This window comes from Papio anubis, chromosome 16 (genome assembly GCF_008728515.1).
Source record: "Papio anubis isolate 15944 chromosome 16, Panubis1.0, whole genome shotgun sequence".
NCBI lineage: Eukaryota > Metazoa > Chordata > Mammalia > Primates > Cercopithecidae > Papio > Papio anubis.
The window spans coordinates 6,825,801-6,842,706 of record NC_044991.1 but is presented as its reverse complement, the minus strand read 5'-3'; the positions used below and the strand labels follow the sequence as shown (position 1 = coordinate 6,842,706).

The window sequence follows — 16,906 nt, the reverse complement described above, 5'->3', positions numbered from 1 at the left end:
AAGAAGATATAACAATTATGAATATATATGCAAGCCATGCCAGAGCTCACAAGGACCTAAAGTTAAATATTACTAGATCTAAAAGGAGAGACAGATTGAAATACAATAATATTAGGGTACTTCAAAACACTTCACTCTCGATTATAAATAGATCATCCACATAGAAAGTCAACAAAGAAACATTGCCATTAAACTACAGACTAGACCTAATAAGGCTAACTGATACTTACAGAACATTTCACTCACTGCTTCAGAATACACATTTCATTTTCTTTTTCTTTCTTTAGAGATGGGGTCTTGCTATATTGCCTAGACTGGACTCAAAACTCCTGGGCTCAAGTGATCCTCCCCTCAGACTCCCAAGTATTTAGGATTATAGACACACACCACTGTACCCAGCTAGAATACATATTCTTTTCATTAGCACATGGAATATTCTCCAGAATAGACCACATCTTAGGCCACAAAACAAGTCTCAACAAATTCAAAAAAGTAGAAATCATATCAAGTATCTTCTCTGATCACAATGGAATAAAACTATAAATCAATAACAAAAGGAACCTCAGAAACTCACAAACACATGGAAATTAAACAACATACTCCTGAATGACCAATGAATCAATGAAGAAATTAAGAAGGACATTTTAAAATTTCTTGAAATAAATGAAACAAAAATCCAACACACCAAAGTCTATGTGCTACAGCAAAAGCAGTACTAAGAAGGAAATTTATAATAATAAATGCCTATGTAAAAAAAAATAGACTTCAAAGAAACAACCTAATGATGCACTTCAAGGAACTAGAAAAGCAAGAACAAACCAAACCCAAAAGTAGTGGAAAGAAAGATATTACAAAGATCAGAGGCTGGACACGGTGGCTCACACCTGCAATCTCAGTACTTTGGGAGGATGAAGTGGAGGATTGCTTGAGGCCAGGAGTTCAAGACCAGCCTGGGCAATATAGCAAGACCCCACCTCTACAAAAACTTTTTTTAAAAAATTAGCTGGGAATGGTGGTGGCAAGCACCTGTAGTCCTAGCTACTCAGGAAGCTGAGGCAGGATTGCTTCAGCTCAGCTGTTTGAGGCTGCAGTGAGCTATGATCCTGCTACTGCACTTCAGCCTGGGCAACAGAGCCCTGTCTCAGAAAAAAAAAAAATCAGAGGATAAATAAACACAATTGAGACAAGAAAAAAATACAGAAAATCAATGAAACATGAGTTGGTTTTTTGAAAAGATAAAGTCAACAAACCTTTAGCTAGATTAAGAAAAAAAAAAAGAAGACCCAAGTTGGAAAGGAAGAAGTCAAATTAGCCTTGTTCACAGATGATGTGATCTTATATTTAGAAGAAAAACCAAACACTCCACCAAAAACCTGTTAGAACTGATAAATTCAATAAAGTTGCAAGATGCAAAGTCAACATACAAAAATTGGTGGCATTTATACACACCCACAGCAAACAAACTAAAAAAGAAAGCAAGGAAAAAACCTATTTACAATAGCTACAGAGAATATAAAATACCTAAGAATCAATTTAACCAACGAAGTGAAAAACTGATAGAAGGAAAACTATAAAACACTGATGAAAGAAATTGAAGAGGACACCAACAAATGGAAAGGTATTTCATGTTCATGGATTGAAAGAATTAATGTTGTTAAAATGGCAATACTACCCAAGGCAATTTACAGATTCAATGCAATCCCTACCAAAATACCAATGGCATTCTTCATAGAAATAGAAAAAAAAATCCTAAAATTTACATGGAACCACAAAAGATCCCTAGTAGACAAAGCAATCCTGAGCAAAAAGAACAAGGTGGAAGGCATCACACTACATGACTTCAAAATTTACTACAAAGCTATTGCTATCAAATCAGCATGTCAATGGCATAAAAACAGACACAGAGAACAATGGAACAGAATAGAAAACCCAGATACAAATCCACACGTTTACAGCCAACTCATCTTTGACAAAGATGCCAAGAACACACAATGGGGAAAGACAGTCTCTTCAATGAATAGTGCTGGGAAAACTGGATAACTATATGTAGAAGAATGGCACTAGAGCCCTGTTTCTCACCATACACAAAAATAAAATCAAAATAGATGAAAGACTTAAATCTAAGACCCAAAACCCTGAAACTACTAGAAGAAAGCACTGGGGAATTGCCTCATGACATTGGTGTAAGCAAAGATATTTTGTGTAAGACTTCAAAACCACAAGCAACCAAAGCCAAAGTAGACAAATGGGATTACATTAAGCTAAAATCTTCTGCACAGCAAAGGAAACAAGCAGTAAAGTGAAAAGACAACTCACAAAATGGGAGAAAATATTTGTAAACTACTCGTCTGACAAAGGATTAACAACTAGAATACATATATAAGGAGTTCAAACAGCTCACAGCAAGTAAACAATCTGATTTATATGTGGGCAAAAGATCTGAATAGGTATTTCTCAAAAGCAGACATCCAAACGGCCAACAGGTATATGAAAAAATGCTTAACATTACTAATCATCAGAGAAATGCAAATCAAAAGCACAATGAGATATCATCTCACCCCATTTTGGATAAAATGGATTTTATCCAAAGGACAGGCAGTAACAGATGCTGGCAAGCATGCAGAGAAAGGGGAACCCTTGTACACTGCTGATGGGAATGTAAATGAGCACAGCCACTATGGACAATAGTACGGACTTTCCTCAAAAAACTGAAAATAGAACCACCAAATGATGCAGCAATTCCACTACTGGGTGTGTATCTCCAAAACAGGAAATCAATATATCAAAAAGACATCTATCCATGTTCATTGCAGCACAATTCACAATAGCCAAAATAGAATCAACCTAAGTGACCATCACTGGATGAATGGATGAAGAAAATGTGGTACATATACCCAGTGGAATATTATCCAGTCATAAAAAAGAATAAAATTCTGCCATTTGTAGCAACATGGATAGAACTGGAGGTCATTATGTGACATTCTCATTAAAAAGTGAGATAAGCCAAGCACAGAAAAGAAGAATGTTGCATGTTCTCACTCGTATGGAAGAGCTGAAAAATTGGATCTCACAAAGATAGAGTAAATTGGTGGTTAGCACAGGCCAGGAAAGGTAGAGGGGAGGAGAGGGTGAAGAGAGGTTGATTAATGGGTACAAATATATGGTCTGATAGAAGAAATAACACCTAGTGTTAGATAGATCAGTAAGGTGACTATAGATTACAATAACCTATTGTACATTTCAAAATAGCTAGAAGAGAAGAATTTGAATGATTCTAACATAAAGAAAAGACAAATATTTAAGGTGATGGATATCCCAAGTATACTGATTTGATCTTTACAAATTATATGAATGTATTAAATTATCCCATGTACCCTGAACTACGTACATGGATTATGCATCAATAAAAATAAATATAAATTTTTTTAAGAACGAAAAAATAGGGCTGGGAGCAGTGGCTCATGCCTGTAATCCCAACACTTTGGGAGGCCAAGGTGGGCAGATCACTTGAGGCCAGGAGTTCGAGACTAGCCTGGCCAACATGGCAAAATCCTGACTTTACTAAAAATACAAAAATTTAGCTGGGCATGGTGGTGGGTGCCCGTAATCCCAGCTACTGGGGAGGCTGAGGTACAAGAATCACTTGAACCTGGGAGGCGAAGGTTGCAGTGAGCCGAGATCACACCGCTGCACTCTAGCCTGGGTGACCAAGTGAGACTATCTCAAAAGGGAAGTGGAAGGGAAGGGAAGGGGAGGAGGGGGAGGGGAGGGAGGGAGGGGAGGGAAGGGAAGGGGAGGGAAAAAAGAAAAGAAGTAATGCTTCCAGGGCATGAGACAGAAATTCAATTTTTTTTTTTTTTTTTTTGAGAGGAGGTCTTAGGCTGGAATGCAGTGGTGCAATCTCGGCTCACTGCAACCTCACCTTCAGGGCTCAAGTGATCCTTGCACCTTAGCCTCAGCTTCCTGAATAACTGGGACTACAGGTGCGCAGGGTTTCCCGCTTATTACTCCAGGCTGGTTCAACTTATGGGCTTCCAAGGGATCCCTCCCACCTCAGCCTCCTTAAGTGTTGGGATTACAAGTATGAGCCACAGACCAGGCCTGAAATTCAAACTCTTAATTGTGGGGTAGAAGGTCATTCACATAATTAACCACCACCTGGCTTCAGGTGACCCTTCCAGACGCCATTACCTCCAGGCATGCTACGTTCTCACCCAGTGCTCCCAATATACCATGTAGTTCCTCACTTCTGAGTTTTGGTTCATGCCTATGCTAGAATTTCCTTCATTCTTTTGCACCTGGCACACTTCAATTACTCTTTCAAGACTGAGGGTATATCCCCTTCCTTCAGGAGACCTTCCTATTGTCCAAAATTAATCATGCTTTTACAAAGAACTTAAGTCTTATAGGTATGCTTTGCTAATTGTTTCAGTTAATAAAGACAAGAACCAAAAGATAAAAGCCACTCATACTTACATCACTTTGCTGTAGGGCTACAGATGTGGTGGGTAAAACATGAAGTAAAAGTTCTAATATTTTCCCATCTATTCCTCTAGTCCTACCTCAATTTTCACTTTGATTCTCTGCTTCCACACCTTTCTGTTGGTCCCTGCTAGACAACAAGTCCCTCCAGTGGACTCCACTTACCTTTTTACACTCAGCATGGCATAGCATGCGATAAGCACCCCACTAATCTTTGCTCTTGATGGACCACAGTTATCAACATTACGACTGCAAGGGATAGAAGCTTAGGCTAATTTTACCCTTGATTTTGAAAGCTAAACAAGGTTCTGAGTAAGACCAAGACACTGTGAGGAATTCTGTAGCTTGCCCCTGACTTTACACCATCCTCAGCTGAGGTTTTCAAAATAAAGAGAATTTTGAGACATTCATGAATGTGATTACTTCAGAACTTGGTGAGGTAGAAATTGGCAAGGATCATAAAAACTAATACCCCGAAATAAGCATCAAGTCACAGACCATCAAATGCACTTCTTAACCAAGAGGAAAAACACAATTAGAAGGCTATCTCACTGATATATTTGTTTATTTGCCAGAGAAGTATTGATGTCCAGTTTTAAACACATGCTATTTATATCAGAATCATAACAAAAGTGCCATCCATCTGCCTTGGCATCCAGAGAAAACATAATTCAACACAAGAGTAAAAAGTGTGCACAGCCAAACAGAAATGGCACCAGAAGCAAAAATTGCTGGAACTGTATCATGGAGGGGGGTGTGGAAATTATCACTCGACTAAATTGGAAAAAAATTGTAAGCAACACAAAAGGTTTTGGCAGTTAAATCCAAACACTTGAGAAAAATCTTCTTGTCTATACTGATATCAAATGGATGTTCTGTTATATTTTGGGACACATCAACTATCAAGTTCCGTTTATAGCCTTCCACACACTTACATATATACATCGGCCATTTACTGAGCATCTACATTCTTGGACACTGGAAAAATCAAAAGCTTTGGCATCAAGCAGGCATAGGGTCAAACTGGCTCCACTATCTACCACCAGAACTTGCAAGTTAATTAACCTCCTCCTGACTCAGTTTCCTCATTTGAAAAAGGGAGATACAGTTGCCTTCCATATCCATGGATTCCACATCCACGGATTCAACCGTGGATGGAAAACATTCAGGAAAAATATGGATGTTGGTGTCTGTATTGAACATGTATGGAGTTTTTCCCTTGTCTCAATGATATGGTATAACGATTTCCATTTACATTGTATTTAGTTATTGTGTTTGCATTGTATTAGGTATTGTAAGTAATCTAAAGATAATTTAAAGCATATGGGAGGATTGTGTAGGTTATATGCAAATACTACACCATTTTATATAAGGGACTTGAACATCCATGAATCTAGGTATCTTCGAGTGGGTGCTGAAATGAATCTCCCACAGATACTGAGAGACAGCTGGAATACCTCTCCTTTAAGCAAGTATTCTTAACATGGAATCACGGTCCATGTGTGTGCTTTTGTAGCCCTACAGACTCGCTGAGATGCAAAACTGTGTGTCAGACGATTTTTCTAGAGCACTTCTCAAAAGGTAGGTGACCCCAAAATGGTAAATGCCACCACTCTAAAGGCTGTGGATGGATCACAGGTGATATTCGTGAAGTGCTTGGCACACAGTGAGCTTTAGCTATTTGGTAGCTGTTATTTTTAGGTCCCGAGGATATACAGAAAGATCAATCAGAGCACTGGGGAAAAAAAAAAAAAGGCATACGGTTATAGGTGTCACCTCAGAATATCAGAATAAAATAACAGAGAAAAAACAAAAAGTGAGTCCAGAAAAAACCCAGCAGGAAGAACTGGCAGGATGGAAACACCAGGAGTGCCCAAGCAGTGAGATGACCACTGCCCGGGAATACCCAGTGCTTAGGCAGGGGATGGCATATGGCAGGCGCTCAGTGAATAACTGCTAAGTAAACGAACAAACAAATGACTGAAACCAACCCAGGATGCAGGATAACACCATTTACAACGTCCCGGGGGGAAAACTATATTCAGAAGGTGTTATTGAAAACTTACTATTCAGAAATCTTCAATTTCAAATATTCAATTCAAATGCTAGAGTCCACATTTTCTCCCTGAAGAGTGAGGACATTAAGCCCACACTTTTGTCATTGAGCAGTAATCTAGGCCCTTCCAATCCTCTGTGATGAGCCCTGTGAGAAATTCATTTTAGAAATAGGTTAGATCTATTTTTCCAGATGAATCAAAAGGCCTTATTTGCCTGGAAAAAAAATAAATCTTACTACCTTCTTTTTTTTTACTTTTATTTTTCCATGAGTTGACAAGAAGCTCCCAGCTAAATCTCTAGCCCAACTTTATTAACCATTATAGATGATCTGAGTATTCCTTCTTTCTGATACCTTCCTATTCTGTCTATATTTTTAATGATTCTGATTTACATGTTTCTATTTTACTGCATTGTAGTTATTCTTACAAGTCATCTCAAAGCCTTGGCAGGACTTGTAGAGTATATAAATATTTGAGAGTGATAGCGTTCTCAAGAACACAAGTGATTATCAGGCAGTCCTGGAGGTGGAGCCATACTCACTACCATTTATCAACTTTGTCAAGTCCCTTAACCTCTCTGTATTCCTCTTGCCTTTTGTTTTGTTTTTTTGTTTGGTTTTGGTTTGTCTGTTTTGAGATGGGAGTTTTACTCTTGTTGCCCAGGCTGGAGTGCAATGGCGTAATCTTGGCTCACTGCAACCTCTGCCTCCCAGGTTCAAGCGATTCTCCTGCCTCATCTTCTGGAGTATCTGGGATTACAGGTGCCTGCCACCATGCCTGGCTAATTTTTTGTATTAGTAGAGATGGGGTTTTACCATGTTGGCCAGGCTGGTCTTGAACTCCTGACCTCAGGTGATCCACCCACCTCAGCCTCCCAAAGTGCTGGGATTACAGGCGGGAGCCACCACGCCCAGCCTGTTTTGTTTTTTGAGACAGGGTCTCACTCTGTTGCCCAGGCTGGAGTGCAGTGGCATGATCATGGCTCACTGCAACCTAAAACTCTTGGGCTCAAGTGATCCTCCCACCTTCAGCTACCAAGTAGCTGGAAGTACAGGCAAATGCCACCATAGAGATGGGGGTCTCAATTTGTTGCCTGGGCTGGTCTCAAACTCCTGGCCTCAAGCAATCCTCCTGCCTCAGCCTCCCAAAGTGGTAGGATTACAGGCATAAGCCACCGCACCCAACTTGTACTTTTTCATAGCCAACTTGTGAGGACTAAATTTAAAAAGTATGAGGCACCAAACTGTGCTTGGCACATAGTAAGTGTTCAATTAGTATTAGCCAGTAGTAGTAGTAGTAGTTGTTGCAGTAGAAATAGAAGTAGTAAAACTGTGGACAAATAGATGGAAAGAAAAAGTAACAAATGGTATCTGAAACAAAGTAAACAAAATAAGCAGTGAAAGATCAAAACCAAAAGTAGAAAATGAAGCTTTTAGTACTGAAAGGGTATCATACTCATGTTATCTCTATTCAGGTTTCTCAAACGTGTTGCAGTTGTTAACAACTGCCTTGTTAACAGCCAGCGGCCTCCCACCAGATTCCTGATCTGGTCAGACACCAGGCTACTAAACATTCTCATGGAGCTGGTTCTGTCTCCAGGTGCCAATCAGCTGCAGGGATCACAGCATGAGTGCTATAGAGATCTCTGTATAAGGGGAAAAAGTGGATAGCTGGAACAGGGCAGTTTTTCCCCGGAGAGCGAAATTTACAGTCTCAGGTAAGCACTTCTTGATAAATATCTATGATCACCTATCATGAAGGAGAGCAGTAGAAATGAGCAGAGAGGAAGAAGAGAAAGCACAGAAAAGTAAAAGAAAGAGTCCTCATCCTCAACAGGGGCTTTCAAGACATCCTGAGTAGGAGGCAAAGATTTGGAAAGAAAGAAAGGGAGTAGAGAGAGGGGTAATTTGGACAACCTTCAAGTAAGCCCTGATACTTAGCCATGTAAACGTACGCTCACATTGAAGTGTTATCCATAACAAGACATTTACTGTAGGGTAGGCAGGGAGTAATTTATGTGCAGGCTAAGGGAGAAGAGTGTAAAAGAGCAGAGATTTTGCCGTGAGACAGAAATGAGTTTGAATTCTGGCTCAGAAACTTCCTATGATAGTTGTGTGACTTTGGAAAAGTCCCTTCACCCCATAGGTTTCAAGTCCTCGTCTGTCTACAGGAGGGAGTCAATCATGATATTCAGCAAGACGTGGTGTCAGGAGCACTGTAAATGACAACTACTTGGGAGGCCGAGGCATGAGACATCGCTTGTAAACTAGGAGGCAGATGTTGCAGGGCATTTCCACACACATTTCCCAGTTGATTCTCACAGAGATGCAGGGAGGAAGACGTCACCACCGTCAGCGTTGTTTATCGTTCTTCTCCTCATATCAGGTAAGCTCCGGGAACAGGGGCCCTACTATTTCGCACAGGGCCCCAGGGCCTACAACGTGCCTGGCACAAGCAGACGCGCCCTGAACACCTGCTGGGTGAATAAACAAATCACCACCCCTTCATGCCTGGGAGTGGGCAGCAGCGCCGGCCTTCTCAGGGCAGTGAGACCCACGGAGCTGCCCGCCCGCCCAGCCCCTCCTCGGCCTGTCGCACGCGCGTGGCCACCCCGAATGCAGCCTTACCGGGGCCCCCTCCTCGATTCTCCGCCTAGCTGGGCCGGCACCCGCGTGCGCGGACCCCAAGCCGAGGGGTCTCAGAGGGGCCGCCCGTTCGGCGTCTCTAGGACGCTGTTGCCCGAGAGACGACAGCAGTCGCTGATTGGAAAATAAGCCTACACGCCTAGCAAGAAGCGGAGCTATGATTGGTCAATTGGAGATAAACGGGAAGGGGCGGGCCAGGTTGGTTCCGCGACTGCACTCCCGGAAGAAATTTCCGCCGGAAGTCTCGTTCTCTGAGGAGCGGGAACCGTGGCGGCTCGCGTCACGGGAGCGGGTTTCTGTTACGTGGGCTTTAGCGCGAGCTGGGCGGTCGGCCCGGTCCCACCGAACTGTATACGGCCGTGTGGCCGGGGGAAGTCAGCCCCCTGCTCTGAGAAGCAGACTCTCCATCTGTAAAAGGCTAAGCGTGCCCACTGGGGCCTGTGGTCAGGATTGGCTGGAGTAAAGTCGGCAAAGCTCCTATCGCATCCTGCGCCTTCGTTAGGGTGAGCACTGATGGAGACTTGCATTGTGCCACCAGGTAGCGGGTCCCACTGGGTCCGCTTGTGTGCTCGAGGAGACAGCCTCGGAGGACGGGGGCTCGCCTGCTTTGCTCAGGCTGTAGCCTCAGCCTCCGCCCATACCCACAGCAGGCATCCATTCCATTGGTATTCGCTCAGTGAGTGAATTACTACTAAGACAGAGGGCCGAGTGGAAGCGCCATAAATCGTGTGAGTGATAGTAATTGTTGTCGCTGACCCTGTGGAGCACTTTCCTTGCCAAGCACTCACCCATCCTAGGTATGTACTTTACAGGTATTGTCATCTTCATTTGTCTTCACAACAGCCCAGTGAGGCAGGTGCTGTGGTTATTCCCATTTTACGGATAGGAAACTGAGGCACACAGGGCATTTTGTTCAAGTACACACTGCCAGTCAAGGGTAGGAGCAGAGTAAGAACCCAGGGAGCTTGCTCTTAGGCACCCTGCCGCGCTGCTCACTGTGGGAGAGAAGCAGCCAGGCAGACGTGTGCAGTTTGGAATTCCCTGCACACATGGCTGCGGCAGGTCAGTTAGACTGGGTGCCCTGATGTGTGCTGCAAAGATGGATACTATGCGGTCCCTGCTGGGTAGTCTGACTATACTTCACTGGCCAGCTAGTTTTCCTGTTCACCGAGAGAATTCTTTCCCATCGCTTGTCTCAGACCTCCCGCACCCACTATGTCCTCACCTCACTCAGTGACCATGGGTCTTATCCCATTGAGAAAATGGAATGTGTAAGAATGGAATACACTCCTTCACAATCACTTTGGCATGCATCCCCTCTTTTGCTCTTGCCCCAAAAGAGGGTCTCTCCCAGAGGCCAGTCCCTCTGTGTCCTGGATCCCTCCCCATTTGCCTTCTTTATTATAGGCAGTGCTCTAAGTGTGGTCTGGGAATCCCTGGGGATCCTGAGACCCTTTCAGACTGTCCATGGGGCCAAAAAATACTTTCATAACTCTAAGACTTTACTTGCTTCTTCATTGTTATTCTCTCATAAGTATATGGGATTTTCCAGAAGCTACATGATGTGTGCTATTGCAACAAATTGAACGCAAAAGAAGATAAGAGATCCAGTGGTCTTGTACTAAGCCAGATGTTAAAGAGATCTGCAGAAATAGAAAACTGCCCCCTTTTCACTTTTTTGGAAAGTATAGTTTTTCATTAGAGAACGGTAACATGTAATGGGTTTATTATTTTTAATGAGTTAATAAATTTTTTATTGATTGTATTTTCTAACATGGTAAATATTGATAGATATAAACATAAATCAAAGTTTTTTGGGATCCTCAATACTTTTCAAGAGTGTGAGTGGATCCTGAGGCCAAAAAGTTTGGTCCTGAAATCAAAAAGGCTTTGGTTATTCCCTCTCTCTTGATAGCCAAGAGTCTTATTCTTTCTCTTTCTCTTTCCCTCCTTCTTGGAACATGCTTTAGTATCTCACATCTTAAAAAAAAATAGATGATCTTCTGGTTTCCACCCCATTTCTCTGCTCCTCTTCAACCTGCTTCTCAGTAGAGCTGTCTATATATGCTGTCTTTCAGTTACCAAATTTCACAGAAGCGTGACTCTCATTGCCTGGTAACTGGCATTCTCACAAATATGTCTTCTATACTTGGCCGTACATTACTTGACCTCTCAGTAGCATTCAGCCCAGTTGATCACTCCTTTCTGCCTGAAATACTTCAGCCTTCTCTAATGCCACACCAACTACTCAATTCTTGGGCCCCACTGGTGACTTCCCTCCTCTGTGTGGCTTTTGGATGTGAGGGCCCCTCTGACACTGTCGTAGGTCCTGCTGTTACACTTCTCACCAGCCTTGACCCCTTTACTGGAATGTACTGGAGACCACTCAGACTTAAGCCATCCACATCGCCCTTGATCCACTCACCTCCCTCACTTACCTATTTCTTTTTTTTTTTTCTTTTTTTTTTCTTTTTCTTTTTTTTTTTTTTGAGACGGAATCTCGCTCTGTCGCCCAGGCTGAAATGCAATGGTGCGATCTCGGCTCACTGCAACCTCTGCCTCCCGGGTTTAAGCAATTCTGTGCCTCAGCCTCCCGAGTAGCTGGGATTACAGGGATGAGTCACCACGCCCAGCTAATTTTTGTATTTTTAGTAGAGATGGGGTTTCACCATGTTGGCCAGGCTGGTCTTGAACTCCTGACCTCGTGATCCGCCCACCTCGGCCTCCCAAAGTGCTGGGATTACAGGCGTGAGCTACCACACCTGCCCTCACTCACCTATTTCAAGGCAGCGCTCAAACTAGGAAGGCTTGTTGTTATCCCTCAATGATCACTACCTCATTCCAGACATCTAGTGCTTCAGCAAGTCCTGTTGGTTCTAACGCCAGAATACGTACATGGTAGCAATCTCATCAATTCTCTCCAAGTTCCCCTGCGCTACCTTGCCTTAAAAGCCTTCTTGTGCTAAAAATAAAAATCTTTAAAACAGCTTCCAAGGCCACTGGGACAGTCCTATAACCTCCTTCTCCCCCTAGGATGACTGTGGTCACAAAGCCCAGAAGCCAGCCTGAATGGGGGTCCTGCTGGCCAGAATAATGAAGGACAGTAAAAGCAATAGGAGTCATGAGTCCAGGCCAAGGAGGGATGGACAGATAGAATAAATGCAGGACAAGGGAGGGCACGTGCTTACAGTAGCAGGCCTAGGGTCATGCAGGAGGACTAGAGCTGAAAAACCATCATGTTGCAACCACTGAGTAAAGATTGATTCAGGTAAGGATCATTCATGGGTGTTTCATCTCGGGGTTGTTTGGATGCGGAGTAGGATATTTGCATTGTTTTAAAGGATAGTCCCACAGATCACTTATTACTTACAAGGGAAAAAGTAGTCATAAAACAAAAGAAAAATGGACAATGCTTGGACACCATAATAAAAATTAACACTGCCAACAAGGAGCATGGACATTGTATGGCTTCAGATGTAATGTAAAGGACAACCTCCGTTGAAAAGGGCAACTTCGGTAGTATTCTCATCTGGAATGCATCACCTAATCCTACCGTAAGAAGACATTAGAAAAAATAAATAAAGATAATTCCATTTTTTTAATGGTTTTTGGTGTTGTTTTGTTTGTTTGTTTGAGACAGAGTCTCGCCATGTTGCCCAGGCTGGAGAGTAGTGATGCGATCTCAGCTCACTGCACCCTCCACCTCCTGGGTTCAAGCGATACTGCTGCCTCAGCCTCCCAAGGAGGTGGGATTATAGGCACACATCACCACGACCAGCTAATTTTTGTATTTTTAGTGTAGTCAGGGTTTCACCATGTTGGCCAGACTGGTCTTGAACTCCTGATGTCAAGTGATCTGCCCACCTTAGCCTCCCAAAGTGCTGGGATTACAGGCATGAGCCACTGTGCCCAGCCTGTAACTTACTTTCAAATGCTTCTGAAAAAATTATGTACTGATAGATAGCAAATAATAAAGCAATTGGGGCAAAACGTGCACAGTAAGTGAATCTGAGAAAGGGAGTTGTATTAGATAGGACTGTGGTAACAAATTTCCACAGACTAGGTGGCTTGGACAACAGAAATGTATTGTCTCACAGTCCTGGAAGCATCTTCAATTCGAAAGAGCCTGAGGGATAATTTTAGGTGATAAACCCTGGCCAATGTCTGACTGCGTGGGCAAACATGGAATTCTAGTAGGGAATACCTTAATGTGTTTTGCACTGGCCTGCTCTCAACAGTGAAGCAGGCCAGGCACGGTGGCTCACGCCTGTAATCCCAGCACTTTGGGAGGGAGGCTGTGGCAGGAGGATCATCTGAGGTCAGGAGTTCGAGATCAGCCTGGCCAACATAGTGAAATCCCATCTCTACTAAAACTACAAAAATTAGGTGTGGTAGTGGGCACCTGTAATCTCAGTTACTTCGGAGGCTGAGGCAGGAGAATTGCTTGAACCAGGGAGGCAGAGGTTACAGTGAGCCAAGATTGTGCCACTGCACTCCAGCCTGGGCAACAGAGCAAGACTCTGTCTCAAAAAAAAAAAAAAAAAAGTGACACACTCATAAGTGGTGTACAACTGGATCAATGTAGCCAAGAACCCAGAAACTCAAAACCCTTGCTTATGTCCTTGAACCCAAGGACAATTTTTCCATGTGTTGAAATGACTAATTAGATCAGTCCGTCATGAAGTTTTGTGATTCTTTTTTTTCTCCTTAAAGAGCATCTTCAATCCAGAGGGTTTCCCTTGTTCCAGGAAATGTTTCACCTCCATGTGAAGATTTAATTTTTACAGAAACTGAAATTTCCCTCGTTTATTATCTAGATGAACCCCTAAAATCTATTCAATAAGGTTTGATCTTTGACCAGAGTTGTATAATGTGGCAGTGGCCCCAAGGAACAGTTTGTAGGAGGAGATTGTTGTTCTTTTCTGGAAAAAAAAAAAAAAAAATTTCCAGAAGACATTGATGGTACCCATAGGTGCCCTGCAGTGGGTCCACTTCCAACAGGCTCAAGCCTGGATTTGGGGGGTGAGGTTCCTACCTTCTCCTAGATAACATTCAGCATCACTGAAGCCAGTAAACTCACCTCCCAAGGAACCGTTACCATCTCTACTATTTACACCCATGAGTCTGCTGCTCAAGACCTTTGATGAGAATCTTGAAAAAGAAAACCATGAATCGTTGGAGAATCTTTACACTTATTTGCAACAGATGGCTCAGTCCCTCAGTATTCAAGAAACAGCTCTGGGATCGTGGAGAGCTGTGTGGCAATCACCCTCTGCCCACCCTGCAGGTTTTGGGGGCTTGGAGCTGGTTTTCACCACAATTCTGTACACCTCAGAGACTGGGCTGTAAGATCAAGCCTGTAATTATCTCACAGGCATCAGTGATGATGTTATGAATGCAGCTTATGCCTTCATGTGGAGAAAGAAACAGCAGGGGCTGATTAGCCCCGAAGAAGTTAAGTACTGTTTTCCACCATGTCTATTAATAAAGAAGGGAGGAAGAGCAAGCGTGTGGCAGGGATGCGTAGCGCATCCACATGGAAACGGAGAGTCTCTCTCTCTCAAAAATCTGCTTCCCTGACTGCTGTCCTTTTAGTAGCCTCATAAAATGGAGACAAGACTCTCCTCAGCTGTCCTGAGGAGGAAAAAAAAATATATGACATAAAAATAAATGAGGTATAAGTAGCTCTTTTGGAAAAGCTACTGTGGTTATTTTTTCTTTACTAAAATAGCTGCTTTCTCTCTCTCGAATATTTACCTTGACAGATGACGCAGCTGCTCGTTTTAGTTCAATCAGCCAGAAACTAAATTGCACATGTTAAACATTGTCACTACAAATAATTGATGATGACTTGTAAACAGGGGGCCATTTGAGGATCTATTTGAGGATCCTCCACGGAGAGTGGCTCTCCACAGGCTCAGCAAAGCACCTAGGCATGTTCTCATTCCCCTTTAAGGGACTGATATACTATTAAGCTCTTAATTTCCTTTAATGGCTACTGGTTGTTTCCTTTCATGGAAACAAGAATAAAATCCACTTATGTTGCTCCTGAACAAGATTCCGTGGTGTTGAACACTGGTATTTAGAATTTTAATGAACCCTGGCTGGGCACGGTGGCTCACGCCTATAATCCCGGCACTTTGGAGACCGAGGTAGCCGGATCACCTGAGGTCAGGAGTTCGAGATCAGCCTGGTCAACATGTTGAAACCCTGTCTTGACTAAAGATACAAAAATTAGCAAGGCTTGGTGGCGGGCGCCTGTAATCCCAGCTACTCAGGAGGCTGAGGCAGGAGAATCACTTGAACCCGGGAGGTGGAGGTTAAAGAGAGCTGAGATTGTGCCACTGCACTCCAGCCTGGGTGACAGAGTGGGACTCTGTCTCAAAAAAGAATTTTAATGAAACCTGCCTCCCAAACATTATTTTGCAGCAATCTTAGAAGAATGCCCCACCTCTGGAATAGAGAAGCAGTTGGGAAGGAACAGTTGCATGTTCCCTACACCTGGGCAACAGGCAGGCCCCTGACAACCACAAGTAATTCTCTTTGCTGAGAGCCGGGATCTTGCAACAGCTTGTCATTAGTGCTGTTTAGCATTTAATTTGCCTTTAGTTAGGTAACAAGCATTTATAGATTACCTGTTAGGAACGAATGCACGGTATGGGAACAGAGGGATGAATGAGGCACAGACTCTGCTCACGGCCTACTTGGGGCTAGAAATATCTACTCAGGAAAGAAAATTTGAAAGCAGTTAGCAAATGCAAACCGATATACCATTACAGGGAATCATCACTCTTTCCAAATTCAAGGCTCTAACTCCTGGCACACTTCTAAGGGAAAAAGATACGTGTTTCTGCGTCCCGTCTCATGATGGGAGTCAGTCCTCCTGTGGGCTAAGGAAGTGTCTGGCCTTCTCTTCCTCTGCAGAGTCCGGGTGTGATAGAGACACAGGATGGAGGCAGCCACCACCCATTGAAAACCAGCCTGTCTGCCGGATCTGGCGACCCCCCTAAGGTCTTTGGTAAAAACTGTAAGTGCTGCCAATCCATGTCCACCACATGCCTTGGGCTGTGAATGAATCCCAGCTCACTGCCATCCTGGACACGACTAGGCCTCAGTTTTTACCAAAGACCTTAGGGGGGTCGCCAGATCCGGCAGACAGGCTGGTTTTCAATGGGTGGTGGCTGCCTCCATCCTGCATCTCTATCACACCCGGACTCTGCAGATGAAGAGAAGGCCAGACAGTTCCTTAGCCCAAAGGAGGACTGACTGGCATATCCTCACTCCCATCATGAGACGGGACGCAGAAACACATCTCTCTTTTCTTTAGAAGTGTGCCAGGAGTTAGAGCCTTGAATTCGGAAAGAGTGATGATTCCTCGTAATGGTATATCGGTTTGCATTTGCTAACTGCTTTTCAAGTTTTCTTTCCTGAGTAAGCACTTACGGGGAAGGCTTTCCAAGGGGCCGAACGGTCCCTAGCAGTTAGGGAAGCGAACGTTGGAAGTGCAGGTCAAGGTCTCAGAGTGAGCAGTGTGGCTGGGCCAGAGAGGGCCTTCCAAGTGCCTAGGCAGTGGAGGCAGCTGGACACAGCTGACGTGACAAGGCAAGGCTGGATCCCTCAGACTCTGGGAATTCTCCAGCCATCAGGCTTCACAGAGCACTGCTTCTGTGCTAAGTTCCTGATGCCAAGGAAAGTGAAAGAGACATGGCCCTGGCCTCAAGA

General features: G+C 43.6%; 1 protein-coding gene across 7 annotated transcripts in view; it reads right to left on the bottom strand.

The window, feature by feature from the left end:
• EFCAB6 (EF-hand calcium binding domain 6) overlaps positions 1-9,400 on the bottom strand; it is a 306,691-nt gene extending 297,291 nt beyond the window's left edge. For 2 of the 7 annotated variants that reach the window (XM_003905667.4, XM_031656221.1), the window contains exons 1-2: positions 9,167-9,400; positions 6,549-6,685 (exon numbers count right to left, since the gene is read on the bottom strand). The gene's annotated coding sequence lies outside the window, so the exon portion shown is untranslated. Of the gene's footprint in view, positions 1-6,548; positions 6,686-8,840; positions 9,138-9,166 lie in introns of those variants that run through there. The other 5 variants (XM_021921653.2, XM_003905668.4, XM_031656219.1 and 2 more) reach the window with 4 other exon arrangements.
• Between the last annotated feature and the right edge of the window lie 7,506 nt (positions 9,401-16,906).